The sequence below is a fragment of the Leuciscus leuciscus genome (genome assembly GCF_965113295.1).
Source record: "Leuciscus leuciscus genome assembly, chromosome: 1".
Taxonomy (NCBI): Eukaryota; Metazoa; Chordata; class Actinopteri; order Cypriniformes; family Leuciscidae; genus Leuciscus; species Leuciscus leuciscus.
Genome location: NC_138725.1, coordinates 28,741,009 through 28,763,715, shown reverse-complemented (window position 1 = coordinate 28,763,715; position 22,707 = coordinate 28,741,009). Strand labels below are relative to the sequence as shown.

The 22,707-nt window shown below is 41.8% G+C and overlaps 4 long non-coding RNA genes across 5 annotated transcripts in view; 1 reads left to right on the top strand and 3 right to left on the bottom strand.

The window, feature by feature from the left end:
* The window catches only part of LOC309503446, a 411,057-nt gene that overhangs the window by 305,554 nt on the left and 82,796 nt on the right, over nucleotides 1-22,707 (bottom strand). The gene's annotated exons all lie outside the window — the stretch shown is intronic.
* Nucleotides 1-22,707, bottom strand: part of LOC309503749 — a 155,199-nt gene that overhangs the window by 52,813 nt on the left and 79,679 nt on the right. The gene's annotated exons all lie outside the window — the stretch shown is intronic.
* The window catches only part of LOC309503689, an 86,832-nt gene that overhangs the window by 55,667 nt on the left and 8,458 nt on the right, over nucleotides 1-22,707 (top strand). The gene's annotated exons all lie outside the window — the stretch shown is intronic.
* LOC309503037 overlaps nucleotides 1-22,707 on the bottom strand; it is a 33,916-nt gene that overhangs the window by 4,373 nt on the left and 6,836 nt on the right. For both annotated transcript variants that reach the window (XR_014207474.1, XR_014207475.1), the window contains exons 4-5: nucleotides 1,658-1,748; nucleotides 1,467-1,565 (exon numbers count right to left, since the gene is read on the bottom strand). This is a non-coding gene — a long non-coding RNA (uncharacterized lncRNA). The remainder of the gene's footprint in view (nucleotides 1-1,466; nucleotides 1,566-1,657; nucleotides 1,749-22,707) is intronic.

Here is a 22,707-nt window from a genome sequence, read left to right as displayed (position 1 = left end):
TGACAGACAGAGTGTACAGAGTAGTAGACAGAGTAAAAATGAAGCGAAGCTAGCTACCCAAGCGGTGCTGAAAAAAGGAAGAAGTGGGAGGAAAGCAAAAAAGTCTGTAAAGGTGCGCGGCGCGAAAGATAAACAACACGCAGTAACAGGAGGACTGGGAAATACACAAACCGAGCAAGACGAGTCTAAACGCGAAAATTTTAAGTTTCGAAGTTACCCAAGCGGCTCAAATAAAAGAAAAAAGTGAAAAGACTCTGATAAGTATTTGGGAACGCTGCCAAAGATGACACACTTTTTTACGGCTACTGTTGGGGATACAGATCAGCAACAACAACGTCCAATGCACAGAAAAATCGTGAAGCAAAGAGGACACGGAGATCGACAGGCAAAACTGAGAAGTTTACTTATGAATCATAATATTTAAAAAAATCTCAGCTCTCAGATTCTGTCAATTCTATTACGAAATTCAAACAATAAATACCGTTTTGCCGTTTTAATGTGACGTGACAGATTCCTATAGCGGCACGTGAACTGATCATCTCTTGCTAATAGTAAATAAACACGAAATAACAATGTTGAAAGATACAGTATAACTTACCGAAATGTATATTCCTCATTCATAATATTGATTAATAAGTGTTTTTCAACCGCGGAAAGAGGTAAAACAGCTGGAGAACAATCGTCACATAACATTTACCTCAGGAAAGCCATTTAATTGGCTAGAAAAAAAGCTATAGAGAGTATTTGGCTAAATATGTGTACTATATTACTTATTTTAACCTTAAATTATACCAGCCAATAGGGCTTTTTTTTTTTTCTTGAGAAAAAGTAACGCCTATCTTGTGAAACATTACCTAATATTTACCCAAATGAGTCAATATTGAATCAAATCACAAGAATTGAATTGAAATGGTGAAATTTGTCAAGCAAAAAAAAACAAAAAAACATAGCTCACCAGAAATTGTACCATGTAAACATTGTAACATGTTTCTGTTTAGGAGTAAAGAAGTTTATGCAGGGTTTAAAGGAAACGTTTTTTTCTCCTCTCTAACTTTTACTTCCCCATAGATTAGCTTTACCTGCCTATCCACCATTCAGTCGGTACATATTTCTTTTGTTCTCTTTTAAAGATTGGATGGGGGAGGGGCCCATAGCCTACCTACCTTCGCCTTGGGCCCCCGAATTGCTAAATCCGCCACTGAATATATGAAAGTTTAATTTTTATCATTACATTATGGAAAATAATGAACTTTATCACAATATGCTAATTTATTGAGAAGGACCTGTAGTTTACAGAAAAAAACTAAAATACAATAACATAACTTATTACTAACAACAATAAAATGTGGGGTGAAGATGAGGTAAGATATAATGTTGTATGGTGTTTATAGTTTTTAATCAATTAAACAACATTAAAAATATTAGTTAGCAAAACTTTGCTATATTGATAATGGTATATTGCTAACCCTTTCCTCCTCCTTCTCCTCTTCCTCCTCCAACGTCAACCCGTTCTGTGTATTAGTGGAGAGCGTCAGCAGTGATGTACAGTCCGGAGGGAATGGCCGCTGCAAATTCAAAATAAAGAACAGAAAAGAACATGTTTGCCTGCTTAACTAATGCATACTTCAGCTAATTTAGTTGATGTCATCTTACTCACCTGTAGATGTTATCACCATTACGAAGGCAATCACAAAAAAGACTCCAAAATACACCTCCGACATTTCTGACGACATAATTCAGACCACAAACTTGAAAATAAAACAATGGATAAAGGGTTAGTTTACTCAAAATTGTAAATTCTGTCACCATTTACTCACCCTCAACTTGTTCATAACTTCCATTAAATTATTATTTAAATAGACATACAAAGTATTTTTTCTATTATAGAAGTCCATGCGGACCAGCCACTATTTACCAACATTATTCAAAATATCTTATTTTATGTTCAGACGAAAGAACTTCATGCAGGTTTAGAACACGTTGTGGGCGAGTAAATGATGACATACATAATTTTCTGTTTAAGGTGTACCAGGGGCGATTCTAGGATTTTCATTTTAGGGGGGCTCAGCCCCCAATGAGGGTATGATGTAAAAAAAAAAATAAAAAAAAAGGTTAGTTTATGGTCTAATGCTCATTATTAAGTAGTTTCATTCATTCATCCAGTAACATGCATATGGCACGGTTTTATAATCACTGAGGTACCGAATGTGAGGTAGTTAGGGGGGTTCGGGGGCATGCTCCCCCGAGAAAATTTTGATTTCTCTGATCTACATATGTGCATTTTAAGATGTTTTGAAGGCCAAAAAAATTGGATGACAATAGCTTTAAAACCATGTGCGGGCAGCTGTTTTTTTCTCACCTCATCAGCATCACACTCTTTTTCTCTTTGTTTTTATCTTGCTCTGTCTTTTCCCCTCCTAAAGCTGAGCTTTGACTGATACAGGCTTTTAATTTTTGTCTGTCAGTGAAGAAAGTAAACATAGGGTCAACTGATAGGTTGATTTATGAATCATTTTCTCAGACAAAGCTACCAGGAAAGCTAGGTAACTAAGTCCATCTACAATGAAATATAAATTATTTATTTTATTTTTTAAGCTTTTTAGCCTTTGTAATCAACAATACGGTTGGTTATTCATCAAGTCACCCCGTGAAAATCTATTTAATTTCAAATCATTTAACTAACCAGCTAAACGTGTATTAATGTAACTGTCTATTGGCAATATGATTAATCTGTTCTATATTTATTTCTATTTATTAAAAATAACAACATGAATTATCAATTTGCCACTTCTATAAATCAAGTGCTTAAAAGAAAAGCACAAATCCCTTTACTCTACTCTTACTCTAATATATGTAGGCTATACACTTCTACTGATTCATTATTACTTAATACAAAACTATATTTATTAATACAAAACCAAATAACTCCACATGATGTTTCTCTCTCAAGGCCATCTAGTGCTTTCAGACAATGATGTGTGTCTTTAATCATTTCTGTGCATGGCAGCATAATGTAATAACGAAATACAAAATAATATGTTTTAAAGTTTAAAAAGTAAATTAAAATAAATCATGATCGTTTTCTAAAGTATGTTTTCATGGGTGTTAATCGCTTCATTTTTGTTTTGTAGAAAAAAACAACTATCACACTGATAAGGGCTGAAGGTGAACGCAGCGAAACGTATTGGTATTGGAAGAGAAACCGAACCGTCCCGTGTTGCTCCCAATGCTCCAGTAACATTACATTATGTAAACTGCAATGCATAAATGACAAAGAACTGCACCGATGCAGATGTAATATCATAGCAATCTATCAATAAATGCACTCACGACACACCTCGCTCTGCTCGGCGCCCCTGCAGATTGAAAAATGCGCTAAATCCAAGCAGACTCAGATAAGGGGAGGAGCCGAAACTTGACGCAGCTTGCCGCCGTTTCAAATGAGTTTTTTTAAAGGGGACTGAAGCGATAAAAAATATATTAATCAAATATTTTTTAGGGGGGCTGGGCAGAAGTTAAAAAGGGCCTAGTGACGCCCCTGAGGTGTACTACGTTATCCCTTTAACTTAGTTTTACTCAGTATTTACGTTGTACATCTGCCAAAAAGTTGTGAAAGAGGAGACAGAACATACTGTAGCTAGCCTGACGTCGTCATCCTCAGATTCTAGTCAGAATGTGAGTCTGATACTGCTCCATTGAGCTTTGATTATGGGGCGTGTTTCAACCGAATCAGGAAAAAAAATGCCTCTGCACAGCAAAAACTCCAGTGTTAAATTAACACTCCTGGGAGTGTATATGAGTCCACACTCAAGAGTGTAAAGTGTTAAAATATGAGTGTTAAATTAACACTCAAGAGTGTTAAAGTTAATGAGCTAATTAAGTGATTAATTTAGTAATGATTGATCATTATTGAAGACACCTGATGTTAACAAGCCGAATCACTGAAGGAGAAAATCACAAATTGTAAGCCACCGTTATGGTGATGGGTGTTTGCTTTAGTCGGGCTCTTGACCCTTATACATTTACTTTAGATTTTGTTTGGCTGTTGTATCTTATAACTGCCAGATGAACAAAGATGAAAAAAGTGATCTGATGGTGTTGGTTATATTATGACAATCATCATTTGAAAATGATCACTGAACTCATTAAGATCCTTCTTTCTGACTTAGATTTATGTTGTTGATTACAGCACAACTGTGAATCTGCATAAATATCCAGAATTTTAGATATAATACAAAGGATTTCTTAAAAGTTTTTTTGAAAAAAAAATTTTTTTCTTTAGGCACACACAGATGTCAAGATTCAGTCTATGCATCTCAACAATGGTAATTAACAAGGTAAGCCATCTCAATAAATTTTGTTTTTCAGATCACAACATGATTATGTCAAAACATAACCAACAACATCAGATCACATTGTCTCTTTGTTCATCTGACTGTTATAAATCAATAACAGCAGACAAGCAAAATTTAAAGTAAACATATGTGACCCGATCTGGCGAAATGAGTCGGAAGTCGCAACGTTCCATTTTAAGATATGGGCCGTTTATGTGGAAAAACAATGAAATAATAGATTTTTTTATTTATTATTATTATTGCTAAATTTCAAAGAACAGACATTCAAAAATAATCTCCTAAAGTTTCGTAGTCCAGATAATTGAGAAAAGGTATTTAAATTACTATTAAAGTTTACAAAGCTTTACTAAATTCGCTGGAAATGAATATTGCCGGGAATCCCCTCAAACGTCTCTGCTTTCCAAATATGGTGTTACACGTTGTATAGAACCAATCATAAAGCTTAGAAATGTACACAAACGCTGATCATTTGTCAATGGGAAGCCCCGTTTCGACTGTCCGGCACGCGATTGGTCCAGCCATCCTCCTCAGACTCGTAGCGCTATGTGTAAACAAGCTAGCAGATCTCCTCAGAAAGATTAAATATTATTAATTTGAGAAATGTCGCTGTCAAAAGAGAGCAAAATCGCCAAAAAGTCGCCAAAAACGTTGAACTCACTGGAGGCTTCTAACCTAAGCTCTGCTGCTGGTCATCAAGAGTGGCTAAAGCTAGTCAGTGATTGTTTTGGATCTGGAGACGTGTCATCCTCTGATGACAGCGACAGCCCTGTGGTATTTATCGTGTATGGATGTGAATGAGTGCAATTATTCTGTGAGTGTATTTATCTGCAAGGAGAATCCATTACAATGTGTTTGATTTATTTAAACCCAATATTTAACTGTTGGTATCTCCGTTATGAATATGTTACACTGTTATTGTCATCTAGATTCTAGCCTACACAAAGATATGATTGCATAGGCTAACATTATTTGTTCTCTGTTTCCTTGTCTCTCTGCCTCTCTCTCTCTCTCTCTCTCTTCTCTCTCTCTCTCTCTCTCTCTCTCTCTCACACACACACACACACACACACACACACACACACACACACACACACACACACACACACACACACACACACACACACACACACACACAGACAGACAGACACACACACACACACACACACACACCCTCTCTCAAGCAAAACTGTAGCACCTCTGTTCAATCTTTCTGATTTTAGTAAATGTTTGTAAAAGTGCCTTTTAAATTATTTATTCAAATACATTTTTTAAAATAATTTGAGCTTCAGCCTGGCATAATAGCATATATTAATGTCTTTGGTCAAATTAAGCTGTACAATAAATAGTTAATCCCTTTAAATGCAATGGATTTTGAAAGATCAACAAAAAACAGGCAAAAAACTTTAAAAGCGATTTTCTCAGGTTTTCAATTGGAAAAAGAGGGCAGACGACCATAATTCAAATGTGTATATCTTTACAACCATTCAAGGTATGACTTTGACTAGGATATCAGTTGAAAGCTTATGGTCTCCTCTTTCCATTAATACCAAAATCTCAATTTTGAAGTTTGGGTCACTGTGACTCATTTTGCTGGATCAGGTCACATATAAGGGTCAAGAGCCCAACTAAAGCAAACACCCATCACCTTAATGGTAACTTACAATTAGTGATTTCCTCCTTCAGTGATTCTGCTTGTTAACATCAGGTGTCTTCAATAATGCTCAATCATCACTAAACTAATCACTTAATTATCTCACTAACTTTAACACTCTTGAGTGTTAATTTAACACTCATATTTTAACACTTTACACTTTTGAGTGTGGACTCATATACACTCCCAGGAGTGTTAATTTAACACTGGAGTTTTTGCTGTGTGCACTCAATTGGATAGACCTACAACCAATCAGAGCAACGGAGTAAGTTTTCATTCATGTTTCCGATCGACAAATGCCTTGATCGCGGTTCTCTGTTCCTCTTTTAAAATGAATGCGCTGTAGCGAATATGCCTCTGGGTAAATATGAATTAGCTCAAGAATATGGGGAATCTTGGAATATTAATATTTATGACTCATGGTCATAATTCATAAGTCGCATGTACATTTATTTTATCAATTATCCAGATTACCTCGTCCTGTAACTGGTCTGACCAACCTTTAACTCGGCCAGCGAGTAGATGTAAGGTCAGTACAGTTAAGAAGGGGTATTCACAAACTCCACTAAAGTTCAGGTTCTGGCCGCGAACATTAAACTTTATTGAGTTTATTAATTAAAACTACTGAATGTAGTCTAATATCGAGCTTGTAGCTTTATAGATCTTTTGTTTCATTGACTTTATAAAAGTGGGTTTTCAAACACAGAGACAGTTAAAAGTATAAATGGGTTTATTAATAAAATGGCACACACTAGAGATTATATAAACTACACACATAAACGTACGTAAAAATGCAAACAAACGAATAAACATTTAACCGAACAAAAACATAAACATAGCGTGATCAGAATGAAAATGGAATGAAAGAAAGAAAGATATAGAGGGAAGATAGAGGGTAACTTAAATCACAGACCTAAGACCTAGACACCTGGAACAGCTTTTATAGGAATCAATATACTTGCGAGATGTGGTACTCTTTCAGTGTGATGCTGAAAAGGGGACGCGCGTGCGCGTGTCCGGCTGGTTTGCGTCTAGCTTCTTCTTCTGGGTCGTTTCGAAAAACGATGTAAAGGCTCACTTGAATTTAACGTTACCGGAAAAGTTCAGATTCGTCTCCCGGGATGGGAGAGGCTGGAAATCTTAGTTGCAACGAACGGCAGCTACGACTCGAACATGTGTTGGTCCGAGGAGAAGGCCAGGGCCTCCTTCAGATGTTCCTTGGAGAAACGCTGCGCCGAGGAAGAGGGTCCAGAGAAGTTGGATGAGTTGAGTTGGAAGGGAGGAGAGAGAAGAGAGAGATGGGGGGGCTTCTGACGTTTTATCAGACCTCTGTTTACGCCCCCTCTTGGAACGACAGCGAATCAGATTGTCTTTTCTGAAGCGGGAAAATTCTCTTTGTGTGAAGAAGAAAACGCCTACTTTCACCATATGTCTTATGAGAGAAAGAATTCATATTTCTTCTTAAGATTGTACACCTGGAACAATACATCTTACTGTAATACTATGTGCGGGACTGGCTGAATTAAAACAGGACGGTCAGACAGATACCAAGAATTACAGGTAGATATTGGACACACATAACATTACGTTCATATGCCTCATTACACACAAATAAAGCTTGATTAAACACACAATAAAGGTGTCAGTGTTTCCGTTATGGCAAATGACGACACTTTGAGAAACATAGGAATACATATCAAACATTTAGTGGCTTGTTATGTGGAAGAATATCTGTTTCCAAAGTTCCAGAGTGTGTGTGTGTGTGTGTGTGTGTGTGTGTGTGTGTGTGTGTGTGTGTGTGTGTGTGTGTTCTGGAATGCCTTTGAGGCTTGGGTCGTAAAGTTTTATGGTCTGAGTTAGGGTTACAACAAGACACGACTGAGGAATTCCCTTCAATGAACATTTAGAATTCAAAACTATACTCTAGCAAACCAAACCTCTATCACACGTGCATATAGGAAGGTACACACATTATAAAGGAAAATAACAGATATTTCTCTTATTCTCAGTTATACACAAAAGGGTGTTTGTGTGTGTGTGCGGAATGCCATGAGGCCGTAAAGTTGGGGGATACGAGTCACATGGGCGCTGGTAAATGGGTCCTCGTGGGGCAATTATTAACCAGCAAGGACACAAGACGATGTGTCTTCCCATATGATCACTTAACGCGAGAAGCAGATGTCGTTGTGGCTACATTCCCCCTTTTTGTTAAACGAAATTCGGGATGGAATTCGTTGAACAACAAATAGGCACAACGAGTGTCAGGGCGTTGTCGGTGACCGTGGAGATGCACATCACCGTGCTAGACTTCTCTGAGTGTGAGTCCTGCCTTGGCAGTCAGGAGTCGGGGGTGTTCTCTCTCCATGCGATGTCGGGATCGGACCTGGTGAGGTCCGATGGTGGCTGCTTTCTCGCGAACCACTGCGGCCTGCATCCTGTTAGAGGCGATAGGGAGAGAGAGAGAGAGAAGGAGAAAAAAAAAAATTCCAGCGATGGAGGTCCTTAGTTGGTTTAGGACAGTCTTTTTGGTTCGCTGAGGTTGGTATGCCACATGCTTTGATGTCCCATGCATGGCTTTTTGGCACATGTGGCGTCATTGTTACGCCTGCCCCCCCCCCTTGTGCTTTGTGGCTTTACGAGCTGTGGCGCTGTGATGGCAACAGGTGCACAATGCGTATTGAAGTCTTGTGAACGCAACATGTGCGTGGTGGCAGACAGCTGTCTGAGGCACTGGTTGTCAGTGAGCTCGGATGGCCTGTGAGGGTGGTGGAGGGGTAAGTGGTGGCATAGGAAAAGTCTGTTCATCAGAGGCCCGCATGACTTTCTTTGTACACAGCGGAGGTAGCGTTTTAGCGGCTCTGAGGCGTGCAGTGTAGTTGGTAAAGTTCGTTTGTGCTGTGTAATCACTGCAATGGTTAGGGTGGGTGGATGGGTTGTCTGTATGTGGCGCAGACATTGGTTTGGTTACTCAACTGCAGGTCAGTCAGGACCTTGAAGCAGTAGGTGTCAGTGTTCGTTTTCTGTGTCTGTGTCAGACGTGGCTGCACTGTCTTCATCTGTGATGTAAGAAGACTCTGCCTCACCAGTGTTCTGGAGAGAGTGGTTACAGGTTCGACGGTCTGGGCTTGGAGTTCTGGACGGCGGGTGATGCTGGTTCCAGAATCTTTCTGAGCGGTCGGTCCGACGCTTTGGACGGGCACCGTCACAGTCGTGCCGCCACCTGCTGTCTGGTTCTGAGCGGTGCTCAGAGACGGAGTGAATTGTGTGTGTCTTTACCGTCTTTTCATCCATGGCCCTTTGCTTGGTGTAAGCCTTGTGGGCTAAGTCTCTGAGTTCTCGAGTAGACATGGTTCGTGGGCAGACGAGCACGCCGAGATGTTTACTCACGGTGCTATGCAGGTTCCGCAGAAACAAAGTTCTAAAGGTTATATCTTCTTCCATATCTGGTGTGTTGGTTGCTCCGAAGAACGTTTGTCGGAGTCGGTCATAATAGGAGTGTGGGTGTTCAAGTCGGGCCTGTTTCACGTCGAGGGCCGTGATAAACCCTTGGTCTGATTCTGGGTCAGAGAATTCGCGGATCAACGCTTGTCGCAGTTGCTTGTAATCTGCTTTGACAGGCTGTGGTTGGCGATCCAGAAAACTACGCACCTCTCTGCTTGAGGTGATTCTTACCAGGTACAATTTGTCCCAAGCTGTCGCGTTGGCGACAGTTTGCAGGTGAAAGTCAATGTCTTGAAGGTACGCATGAACACTGCAGTCTCCGGCAAACGTAGGAATGTTTCTGGCCATCTTGTTGAGGTTTGTTGGACGAGAGCTGTTGCTGGGGGCCCAATCCGTCTGGAGAGGATTCTGACCCTTTACAGCTCTTGGTGTTTGGCTGACAGGCGTGGTGTTGTGCAGTGGGCTTTCGCCCCCCTTTTCAGCTCTGGGTGTGTGGCTGAAAGGCGCAGACTCGCTGGAAGGGGGAAATGGTGTGAGATGTTCTTCCCCTTCCCGGTCGCGGTTGAAACTGTAAGCATGTCTCAGTTCTCTGTGAACCATGTCTAGTTCGTCTTCGAGATCGTGTCTCTGCTGAATGAGCTGATGGATTTTAGTCTCTGCTCTCTCAAGGAGAGCTTCAGCCCGTTGGAGCCTTTCGTTGAGTTCCTTCCGGGTGTTTTCCTCCGACTGCTGTCTTTGATCTGTGTGCAGACGAAGATCGTCCAGGGCTCTTTGAAGTCTTTCAACTTCCTGTTGTAGCGTTGTGTCCGTCTCGTCCTCTTCCTCGGTCAGGAAGATTAGCTGGTCTAGCCGACTCTGTGTGTGGGCTCGGTCCTTCCGGGCTTCTGTGGCCTGGAGCTGTAGTGCGGCTGCCTTCTGTTCCATATCGAGGCTGAGCCTTTCGCTGGCCCAGGCCTTGGTGACGAGGTTGAGTGCGATTTTCCGAAGATTTTGGCCAGCTGCTCGTGGTCGTACTTCTGGGTTAGCTCGACATCTCTGCTTACTGTGGTGAGAGAAGCACAGCACACACAAAAAGAGACACAATGCAAGTTTGTTTTAGGGTTAATGAGCTATACTCATACGGGCTATGCCGTTTATGAGAATTTCGGGGCTAACTGATGCCGACAGTTAGCTGAGCCAATTTCGTGGGTATGGATGAAACCCACAATAGAAATTTGGACAGGCGGTAGCCTGGGGGGGTCGTCTAGCGACGCCCGCTTTGATCGTCACTCTATTATTCAGCTTTTCCTGGGGTCTCTCTTAGGTTCTGTGTCTAAGTGAAATGAAAGAAACAAATCACAACAGAGTGGAGAAATAGACAAGGTTGAAGGTAGGGAAGATCAGAGGGAAACACAACACAAGGAAGTGAATTGGTCTGCAATGAAATGTCGCAAACAATAACACGGGGAGCGTTATTTAAGGAAAATAAATCAAATAAGATAAAATAAAATAAAATAAAGAGGCCTAAGCCTTATTAACACTGCGAGAGTTCCTGATCGGGCCAGGAGATGCGTGGGTTATCGGGACAGGACCTCGAAAGAAGGTGTGTCTTAGAGAGAGAAAGGTGGGTCTAAGCACTTAAAATACCCCGAAGGAATAGCTAGTATTCTGTGGTTCATAATAAGTGGATGGGTTCTATCAAATTTTTGTTTACCTGGGGTGAATAGAGGTCATCCAGGCGGAAACCAGCGGGCGCGGTCAGACCCTCCGACGGTTCCAACACCAGACAGAGCGCAGTGTCAGTAACGCCGGACAGATGATCCCCGCCCACTGGAAACCACCAGGGATGACTTTCGGATCACCACAGTGCACTGACTGAGTCCTGCCAATAGATACACAATGAGGGATTAAAATGTTAGACTTAAAGTAAATTAAGGCTTTCTGGTTTCATCAAATTGAGTAAATATGTATGCAGGAGTCAGAGGCAAAGGCTTTACTAAAATAATGATACAACAAAAAGGAAATTACGATAATTGGTTGTAATTATCAGAATAACCCCCCCCCCCCCCCCCTTTGGAGAGACTGGAGAAAGAGGGAAGAGAAAAATAATTACTCAACAATGGTAATTAACAAGGTAAGCCATCTCAATAAATTTTGTTTTTCAGATCACAACATGATTATGTCAAAACATAACCAACAACATCAGATCACATTGTCTCTTTGTTCATCTGACTGTTATAAATCAATAACAGCAGACAAGCAAAATTTAAAGTAAACATATGTGACCCGATCTGGCGAAATGAGTCGGAAGTCGCAACGTTCCATTTTAAGATATGGGCCGTTTATGTGGAAAAACAATGAAATAATAGATTTTTTTATTTATTATTATTATTGCTAAATTTCAAAGAACAGACATTCAAAAATAATCTCCTAAAGTTTCGTAGTCCAGATAATTGAGAAAAGGTATTTAAATTACTATTAAAGTTTACAAAGCTTTACTAAATTCGCTGGAAATGAATATTGCTTTTCTCAACTCCTCTCGTCACCTCAGAGCATTTCCCGGGAATCCCCTCAAACGTCTCTGCTTTCCAAATATGGTGTTACACGTTGTATAGAACCAATCATAAAGCTTAGAAATGTACACAAACGCTGATCATTTGTCAATGGGAAGCCCCGTTTCGACTGTCCGGCACGCGATTGGTCCAGCCATCCTCCTCAGACTCGTAGCGCTATGTGTAAACAAGCTAGCAGATCTCCTCAGAAAGATTAAATATTATTAATTTGAGAAATGTCGCTGTCAAAAGAGAGCAAAATCGCCAAAAAGTCGCCAAAAACGTTGAACTCACTGGAGGCTTCTAACCTAAGCTCTGCTGCTGGTCATCAAGAGTGGCTAAAGCTAGTCAGTGATTGTTTTGGATCTGGAGACGTGTCATCCTCTGATGACAGCGACAGCCCTGTGGTATTTATCGTGTATGGATGTGAATGAGTGCAATTATTCTGTGAGTGTATTTATCTGCAAGGAGAATCCATTACAATGTGTTTGATTTATTTAAACCCAATATTTAACTGTTGGTATCTCCGTTATGAATATGTTACACTGTTATTGTCATCTAGATTCTAGCCTACACAAAGATATGATTGCATAGGCTAACATTATTTGTTCTCTGTTTCCTTGTCTCTCTGCCTCTCTCTCTCTCTCTCTCTCTCTCTCTCTCTCTCTCTCTCTCTCTCTCACACACACACACACACACACACACACACACACACACACACACACACACACACACACACACACACACACACACACACACACACACACACACACACACACACACACACACACACACACACACACACAGACACACACACACACACACACACACACCCTCTCTCAAGCAAAACTGTAGCACCTCTGTTCAATCTTTCTGATTTTAGTAAATGTTTGTAAAAGTGCCTTTTAAATTATTTATTCAAATACATTTTTTAAAATAATTTGAGCTTCAGCCTGGCATAATAGCATATATTAATGTCTTTGGTCAAATTAAGCTGTACAATAAATAGTTCATCCCTTTAAATGCAATGGATTTTGAAAGATCAACAAAAAACAGGCAAAAAACTTTAAAAGCGATTTTCTCAGGTTTTCAATTGGAAAAAGAGGGCAGACGACCATAATTCAAATGTGTATATCTTTACAACCATTCAAGGTATGACTTTGACTAGGATATCAGTTGAAAGCTTATGGTCTCCTCTTTCCATTAATACCAAAATCTCAATTTTGAAGTTTGGGTCACTGTGACTCATTTTGCTGGATCAGGTCACATATAAGGGTCAAGAGCCCAACTAAAGCAAACACCCATCACCTTAATGGTAACTTACAATTAGTGATTTCCTCCTTCAGTGATTCTGCTTGTTAACATCAGGTGTCTTCAATAATGCTCAATCATCACTAAACTAATCACTTAATTATCTCACTAACTTTAACACTCTTGAGTGTTAATTTAACACTCATATTTTAACACTTTACACTTTTGAGTGTGGACTCATATACACTCCCAGGAGTGTTAATTTAACACTGGAGTTTTTGCTGTGTGCACTCAATTGGATAGACCTACAACCAATCAGAGCAACGGAGTAAGTTTTCATTCATGTTTCCGATCGACAAATGCCTTGATCGCGGTTCTCTGTTCCTCTTTTAAAATGAATGCGCTGTAGCGAATATGCCTCTGGGTAAATATGAATTAGCTCAAGAATATGGGGAATCTTGGAATATTAATATTTATGACTCATGGTCATAATTCATAAGTCGCATGTACATTTATTTTATCAATTATCCAGATTACCTCGTCCTGTAACTGGTCTGACCAACCTTTAACTCGGCCAGCGAGTAGATGTAAGGTCAGTACAGTTAAGAAGGGGTATTCACAAACTCCACTAAAGTTCAGGTTCTGGCCGCGAACATTAAACTTTATTGAGTTTATTAATTAAAACTACTGAATGTAGTCTAATATCGAGCTTGTAGCTTTATAGATCTTTTGTTTCATTGACTTTATAAAAGTGGGTTTTCAAACACAGAGACAGTTAAAAGTATAAATGGGTTTATTAATAAAATGGCACACACTAGAGATTATATAAACTACACACATAAACGTACGTAAAAATGCAAACAAACGAATAAACATTTAACCGAACAAAAACATAAACATAGCGTGATCAGAATGAAAATGGAATGAAAGAAAGAAAGATATAGAGGGAAGATAGAGGGTAACTTAAATCACAGACCTAAGACCTAGACACCTGGAACAGCTTTTATAGGAATCAATATACTTGCGAGATGTGGTACTCTTTCAGTGTGATGCTGAAAAGGGGACGCGCGTGCGCGTGTCCGGCTGGTTTGCGTCTAGCTTCTTCTTCTGGGTCGTTTCGAAAAACGATGTAAAGGCTCACTTGAATTTAACGTTACCGGAAAAGTTCAGATTCGTCTCCCGGGATGGGAGAGGCTGGAAATCTTAGTTGCAACGAACGGCAGCTACGACTCGAACATGTGTTGGTCCGAGGAGAAGGCCAGGGCCTCCTTCAGATGTTCCTTGGAGAAACGCTGCGCCGAGGAAGAGGGTCCAGAGAAGTTGGATGAGTTGAGTTGGAAGGGAGGAGAGAGAAGAGAGAGATGGGGGGGCTTCTGACGTTTTATCAGACCTCTGTTTACGCCCCCTCTTGGAACGACAGCGAATCAGATTGTCTTTTCTGAAGCGGGAAAATTCTCTTTGTGTGAAGAAGAAAACGCCTACTTTCACCATATGTCTTATGAGAGAAAGAATTCATATTTCTTCTTAAGATTGTACACCTGGAACAATACATCTTACTGTAATACTATGTGCGGGACTGGCTGAATTAAAACAGGACGGTCAGACAGATACCAAGAATTACAGGTAGATATTGGACACACATAACATTACGTTCATATGCCTCATTACACACAAATAAAGCTTGATTAAACACACAATAAAGGTGTCAGTGTTTCCGTTATGGCAAATGACGACACTTTGAGAAACATAGGAATACATATCAAACATTTAGTGGCTTGTTATGTGGAAGAATATCTGTTTCCAAAGTTCCAGAGTGTGTGTGTGTGTGTGTGTGTGTGTGTGTGTGTGTGTGTGTGTGTGTTCTGGAATGCCTTTGAGGCTTGGGTCGTAAAGTTTTATGGTCTGAGTTAGGGTTACAACAAGACACGACTGAGGAATTCCCTTCAATGAACATTTAGAATTCAAAACTATACTCTAGCAAACCAAACCTCTATCACACGTGCATATAGGAAGGTACACACATTATAAAGGAAAATAACAGATATTTCTCTTATTCTCAGTTATACACAAAAGGGTGTTTGTGTGTGTGTGCGGAATGCCATGAGGCCGTAAAGTTGGGGGATACGAGTCACATGGGCGCTGGTAAATGGGTCCTCGTGGGGCAATTATTAACCAGCAAGGACACAAGACGATGTGTCTTCCCATATGATCACTTAACGCGAGAAGCAGATGTCGTTGTGGCTACATTCCCCCTTTTTGTTAAACGAAATTCGGGATGGAATTCGTTGAACAACAAATAGGCACAACGAGTGTCAGGGCGTTGTCGGTGACCGTGGAGATGCACATCACCGTGCTAGACTTCTCTGAGTGTGAGTCCTGCCTTGGCAGTCAGGAGTCGGGGGTGTTCTCTCTCCATGCGATGTCGGGATCGGACCTGGTGAGGTCCGATGGTGGCTGCTTTCTCGCGAACCACTGCGGCCTGCATCCTGTTAGAGGCGATAGGGAGAGAGAGAGAGAGAAGGAGAAAAAAAAAAATTCCAGCGATGGAGGTCCTTAGTTGGTTTAGGACAGTCTTTTTGGTTCGCTGAGGTTGGTATGCCACATGCTTTGATGTCCCATGCATGGCTTTTTGGCACATGTGGCGTCATTGTTACGCCTGCCCCCCCCCCTTGTGCTTTGTGGCTTTACGAGCTGTGGCGCTGTGATGGCAACAGGTGCACAATGCGTATTGAAGTCTTGTGAACGCAACATGTGCGTGGTGGCAGACAGCTGTCTGAGGCACTGGTTGTCAGTGAGCTCGGATGGCCTGTGAGGGTGGTGGAGGGGTAAGTGGTGGCATAGGAAAAGTCTGTTCATCAGAGGCCCGCATGACTTTCTTTGTACACAGCGGAGGTAGCGTTTTAGCGGCTCTGAGGCGTGCAGTGTAGTTGGTAAAGTTCGTTTGTGCTGTGTAATCACTGCAATGGTTAGGGTGGGTGGATGGGTTGTCTGTATGTGGCGCAGACATTGGTTTGGTTACTCAACTGCAGGTCAGTCAGGACCTTGAAGCAGTAGGTGTCAGTGTTCGTTTTCTGTGTCTGTGTCAGACGTGGCTGCACTGTCTTCATCTGTGATGTAAGAAGACTCTGCCTCACCAGTGTTCTGGAGAGAGTGGTTACAGGTTCGACGGTCTGGGCTTGGAGTTCTGGACGGCGGGTGATGCTGGTTCCAGAATCTTTCTGAGCGGTCGGTCCGACGCTTTGGACGGGCACCGTCACAGTCGTGCCGCCACCTGCTGTCTGGTTCTGAGCGGTGCTCAGAGACGGAGTGAATTGTGTGTGTCTTTACCGTCTTTTCATCCATGGCCCTTTGCTTGGTGTAAGCCTTGTGGGCTAAGTCTCTGAGTTCTCGAGTAGACATGGTTCGTGGGCAGACGAGCACGCCGAGATGTTTACTCACGGTGCTATGCAGGTTCCGCAGAAACAAAGTTCTAAAGGTTATATCTTCTTCCATATCTGGTGTGTTGGTTGCTCCGAAGAACGTTTGTCGGAGTCGGTCATAATAGGAGTGTGGGTGTTCAAGTCGGGCCTGTTTCACGTCGAGGGCCGTGATAAACCCTTGGTCTGATTCTGGGTCAGAGAATTCGCGGATCAACGCTTGTCGCAGTTGCTTGTAATCTGCTTTGACAGGCTGTGGTTGGCGATCCAGAAAACTACGCACCTCTCTGCTTGAGGTGATTCTTACCAGGTACAATTTGTCCCAAGCTGTCGCGTTGGCGACAGTTTGCAGGTGAAAGTCAATGTCTTGAAGGTACGCATGAACACTGCAGTCTCCGGCAAACGTAGGAATGTTTCTGGCCATCTTGTTGAGGTTTGTTGGACGAGAGCTGTTGCTGGGGGCCCAATCCGTCTGGAGAGGATTCTGACCCTTTACAGCTCTTGGTGTTTGGCTGACAGGCGTGGTGTTGTGCAGTGGGCTTTCGCCCCCCTTTTCAGCTCTGGGTGTGTGGCTGAAAGGCGCAGACTCGCTGGAAGGGGGAAATGGTGTGAGATGTTCTTCCCCTTCCCGGTCGCGGTTGAAACTGTAAGCATGTCTCAGTTCTCTGTGAACCATGTCTAGTTCGTCTTCGAGATCGTGTCTCTGCTGAATGAGCTGATGGATTTTAGTCTCTGCTCTCTCAAGGAGAGCTTCAGCCCGTTGGAGCCTTTCGTTGAGTTCCTTCCGGGTGTTTTCCTCCGACTGCTGTCTTTGATCTGTGTGCAGACGAAGATCGTCCAGGGCTCTTTGAAGTCTTTCAACTTCCTGTTGTAGCGTTGTGTCCGTCTCGTCCTCTTCCTCGGTCAGGAAGATTAGCTGGTCTAGCCGACTCTGTGTGTGGGCTCGGTCCTTCCGGGCTTCTGTGGCCTGGAGCTGTAGTGCGGCTGCCTTCTGTTCCATATCGAGGCTGAGCCTTTCGCTGGCCCAGGCCTTGGTGACGAGGTTGAGTGCGATTTTCCGAAGATTTTGGCCAGCTGCTCGTGGTCGTACTTCTGGGTTAGCTCGACATCTCTGCTTACTGTGGTGAGAGAAGCACAGCACACACAAAAAGAGACACAATGCAAGTTTGTTTTAGGGTTAATGAGCTATACTCATACGGGCTATGCCGTTTATGAGAATTTCGGGGCTAACTGATGCCGACAGTTAGCTGAGCCAATTTCGTGGGTATGGATGAAACCCACAATAGAAATTTGGACAGGCGGTAGCCTGGGGGGGTCGTCTAGCGACGCCCGCTTTGATCGTCACTCTATTATTCAGCTTTTCCTGGGGTCTCTCTTAGGTTCTGTGTCTAAGTGAAATGAAAGAAACAAATCACAACAGAGTGGAGAAATAGACAAGGTTGAAGGTAGGGAAGATCAGAGGGAAACACAACACAAGGAAGTGAATTGGTCTGCAATGAAATGTCGCAAACAATAACACGGGGAGCGTTATTTAAGGAAAATAAATCAAATAAGATAAAATAAAATAAAATAAAGAGGCCTAAGCCTTATTAACACTGCGAGAGTTCCTGATCGGGCCAGGAGATGCGTGGGTTATCGGGACAGGACCTCGAAAGAAGGTGTGTCTTAGAGAGAGAAAGGTGGGTCTAAGCACTTAAAATACCCCGAAGGAATAGCTAGTATTCTGTGGTTCATAATAAGTGGATGGGTTCTATCAAATTTTTGTTTACCTGGGGTGAATAGAGGTCATCCAGGCGGAAACCAGCGGGCGCGGTCAGACCCTCCGACGGTTCCAACACCAGACAGAGCGCAGTGTCAGTAACGCCGGACAGATGATCCCCGCCCACTGGAAACCACCAGGGATGACTTTCGGATCACCACAGTGCACTGACTGAGTCCTGCCAATAGATACACAATGAGGGATTAAAATGTTAGACTTAAAGTAAATTAAGGCTTTCTGGTTTCATCAAATTGAGTAAATATGTATGCAGGAGTCAGAGGCAAAGGCTTTACTAAAATAATGATACAACAAAAAGGAAATTACGATAATTGGTTGTAATTATCAGAATAACCCCCCCCCCCTTTGGAGAGACTGGAGAAAGAGGGAAGAGAAAAATAATTATCAATGAAATAAAATTTGAATAAACAACACAGGTTTGAGACGCAGGCAGAGGAAAAGGCCCCGGCAGTGGGTTTGTGCCCCAAGGTGAGGGCCGCGTTTCCTCTCAGTGGTCCACCTGGTTGAATAGACACAATTTGAACAATGCAAACTTGTTTAAATTAAAATTCAAACAAGCATGCAAGGAGAGGTCCAAAATAAAATAAAAATAAAAATAAGGAAGGAAAGAAAATTAGAATGATGACAGTGATGTATCAATACTAAAATTAATTAAACTGAAATTCAGAATGACTTCCCATAATCCTTACAATAACATTGAAGTTATCAGTATTGATTATAAAAATAATCAAACGAAAAGGGTGGCAATGAGACACTTCAATTGCAGACTGGGGGTTAAACAGATATTGATAAGTCGACCCAAGATCGCCACACGGTGGCGTGCTTCTTCCTAGGTGGACCTATCAATGAACTGAGTGAATCAAATCTAAGTTTTTAATTCGAAAAGTTTTCCTTTTTTTTTTTTCGAACTTAACTTAAAGTGTGACCGTCAAAACAGAAAAAGGAATTGTCTGACTCCAAATAATATCAGCATAAGCTAAGCTTGAATGCAGTTAAGTATTTGAGAGAGAAAAATGAATGCAGAGAGAAAAAGAAATTGAAAGCAGGCATTATCTTAGAACGCCACGAGATGGCGTAGTTGCGCTCGCGCAGGCTGACGTCAGTGGGAGGCGACGCTCACGCAGGATGACGTCGGTTGGGGGCGCGTAATTTGAGAACTGCCCCAGACTTGAGAACTGCCCTCTAGTGTCGGTCAGTGGCGTAATTCAGCAGATTTTTTTTTGGAATCACGTGGTGTTTTGCGCTTCTGTTGCATGCGGAAGACTGACGCGAGTTTCACAACATGTGACTAACAGGAATTACACATTATGCATTACACATTGAGACGGTTTTAGAATAAGAACAGGGATTATCATCTTTTCTTAATTCATAAAACTGGTCTCCAATTTACACATTATATATTATACACATGAGACGGTTTAAAGAAGGAGAACAGGGATTATCATCCGTTTTCTTAATTCATAAAACTGGCCTCCAATTACATATTATACATGGTTTACAATAACAACAGGTATTAAAACTTCGTGTTTTAATCACTAGAAACTGTGAGCAAACAGGCATTGAACATCTATTTACTTAAGCTGTGAGCACACCAGGCATCAGAACAGCTGTGAGCAGGACTTATCATCTGCTCATCTCCCATAAGCATTAATCAACATAGCACTTTTATGATTTTTGCGTAGGTTTACGAAATTGGATCGCGAGGCCAATTTCTGACCAGGAGTTTATCGTTAACGTATTAATAAGGCCTATTACGACTGAAAAACTATCAGATTTACGTCTTCGTCCTAAAAGAGATCCTTCGTCTTCATTTAGTCGGTTTAAATCATGTTACATGTATCAACTGCAAAGAGTTTTGTTTCGTCTTTACAGAGACAGATGTAATGTCATGAACTGCAGTTTTAGCAGAGCTGGGCTGGCTTTGTGCCCGCCATCAGCTGGGTGAGTTCGCCTTGGCGACTTATCTCACAATTCAAAACGCGCGTATAGCCTACAATTATTAATACCAATAATACACATTCAACTGAAACTGAATTTGCCCACAAAACTGAAGTTTGAAACTGCTCGAAATATCTCCACCAAAATGTAACGAATATGCCTCTGGGTAAATATGAATTAGCTCAAGAATATGGGGAATCTTGGAATATTAATATTTATGACTCATGGTCATAATTCATAAGTCGCATGTACATTTATTTTATCAATTATCCAGATTACCTCGTCCTGTAACTGGTCTGACCAACCTTTAACTCGGCCAGCGAGTAGATGTAAGGTCAGTACAGTTAAGAAGGGGTATTCACAAACTCCACTAAAGTTCAGGTTCTGGCCGCGAACATTAAACTTTATTGAGTTTATTAATTAAAACTACTGAATGTAGTCTAATATCGAGCTTGTAGCTTTATAGATCTTTTGTTTCATTGACTTTATAAAAGTGGGTTTTCAAACACAGAGACAGTTAAAAGTATAAATGGGTTTATTAATAAAATGGCACACACTAGAGATTATATAAACTACACACATAAACGTACGTAAAAATGCAAACAAACGAATAAACATTTAACCGAACAAAAACATAAACATAGCGTGATCAGAATGAAAATGGAATGAAAGAAAGAAAGATATAGAGGGAAGATAGAGGGTAACTTAAATCACAGACCTAAGACCTAGACACCTGGAACAGCTTTTATAGGAATCAATATACTTGCGAGATGTGGTACTCTTTCAGTGTGATGCTGAAAAGGGGACGCGCGTGCGCGTGTCCGGCTGGTTTGCGTCTAGCTTCTTCTTCTGGGTCGTTTCGAAAAACGATGTAAAGGCTCACTTGAATTTAACGTTACCGGAAAAGTTCAGATTCGTCTCCCGGGATGGGAGAGGCTGGAAATCTTAGTTGCAACGAACGGCAGCTACGACTCGAACATGTGTTGGTCCGAGGAGAAGGCCAGGGCCTCCTTCAGATGTTCCTTGGAGAAACGCTGCGCCGAGGAAGAGGGTCCAGAGAAGTTGGATGAGTTGAGTTGGAAGGGAGGAGAGAGAAGAGAGAGATGGGGGGGCTTCTGACGTTTTATCAGACCTCTGTTTACGCCCCCTCTTGGAACGACAGCGAATCAGATTGTCTTTTCTGAAGCGGGAAAATTCTCTTTGTGTGAAGAAGAAAACGCCTACTTTCACCATATGTCTTATGAGAGAAAGAATTCATATTTCTTCTTAAGATTGTACACCTGGAACAATACATCTTACTGTAATACTATGTGCGGGACTGGCTGAATTAAAACAGGACGGTCAGACAGATACCAAGAATTACAGGTAGATATTGGACACACATAACATTACGTTCATATGCCTCATTACACACAAATAAAGCTTGATTAAACACACAATAGCACTAGTGCGCATGTTTGAGGTATAGACGTGTTTGTTTAGGGCTCCTCTCTGAGGCCTCTATAAAGTTATTATTTTGCCGTGTTTTATTCTGTTTTGAGCTATTATAGTGTGTTTACATTTTTCCCTCAAGTAAACTCGTGTTGTGACTCGATAATGCCGAAGCCGAGTACCTCTAAAGTTAAGAACGCTGATGACCAAGTCACCGCAGCTACTGCTAAAGCTAACAGCTCACCCGACAAAGCTGAGAAATTACCGGACACTGCTTACGCTATGTGTAAGGAGATCTGCAAAGAGATGTCCGAGTCCATATTGCGGGGAGTAAACGCCCGTTTTGATGCTTTTGAGCTCAATTTTCAGAAACTTGTGACATCGCAGTCTGAGCTGCAGGCCCGGGTGGCTAACCAAGAGTTGGCTATTACTGACTTTGAGGCGCGAATAACCGTGTTGGAAACCAAGTACTCAGAGCTGTCTCAGCAAAACAATCAGCTCCGCGCTAAAGTTCTAGACCTTGAGGCTCGGTCTCGAAGGCACAACATTAAGATTGTGGGGATACAAGAGGGCGAAGAGGATGGTAAACCCACCGAATTTGTCTCCAGGCTGATTCCTCAACTGCTCGGGGAAGAGCATTTCCCTCACCCGGTTAAAGTGGATCGAGCACATCGTTCTCTCCAGCCTAAGCCTGCAGCTGGTGAGAAGCCGCGTACTATCTTGGCGCGCATCCATCATTTCCAAGTGAAGGAGCTGATTCTGCGTCGCGGGAGAATGCAACCATTAGAATACAAGGGTAAAAGGGTGCTGATCTTTCCCGATTATACCGCCGAGGTGATGTCGCAACGGAACGCCTTTCGGGACGTAATGCAAGCCCTGCGCAAAAAAGGAATTAAGTTTACATTGCGGTACCCGG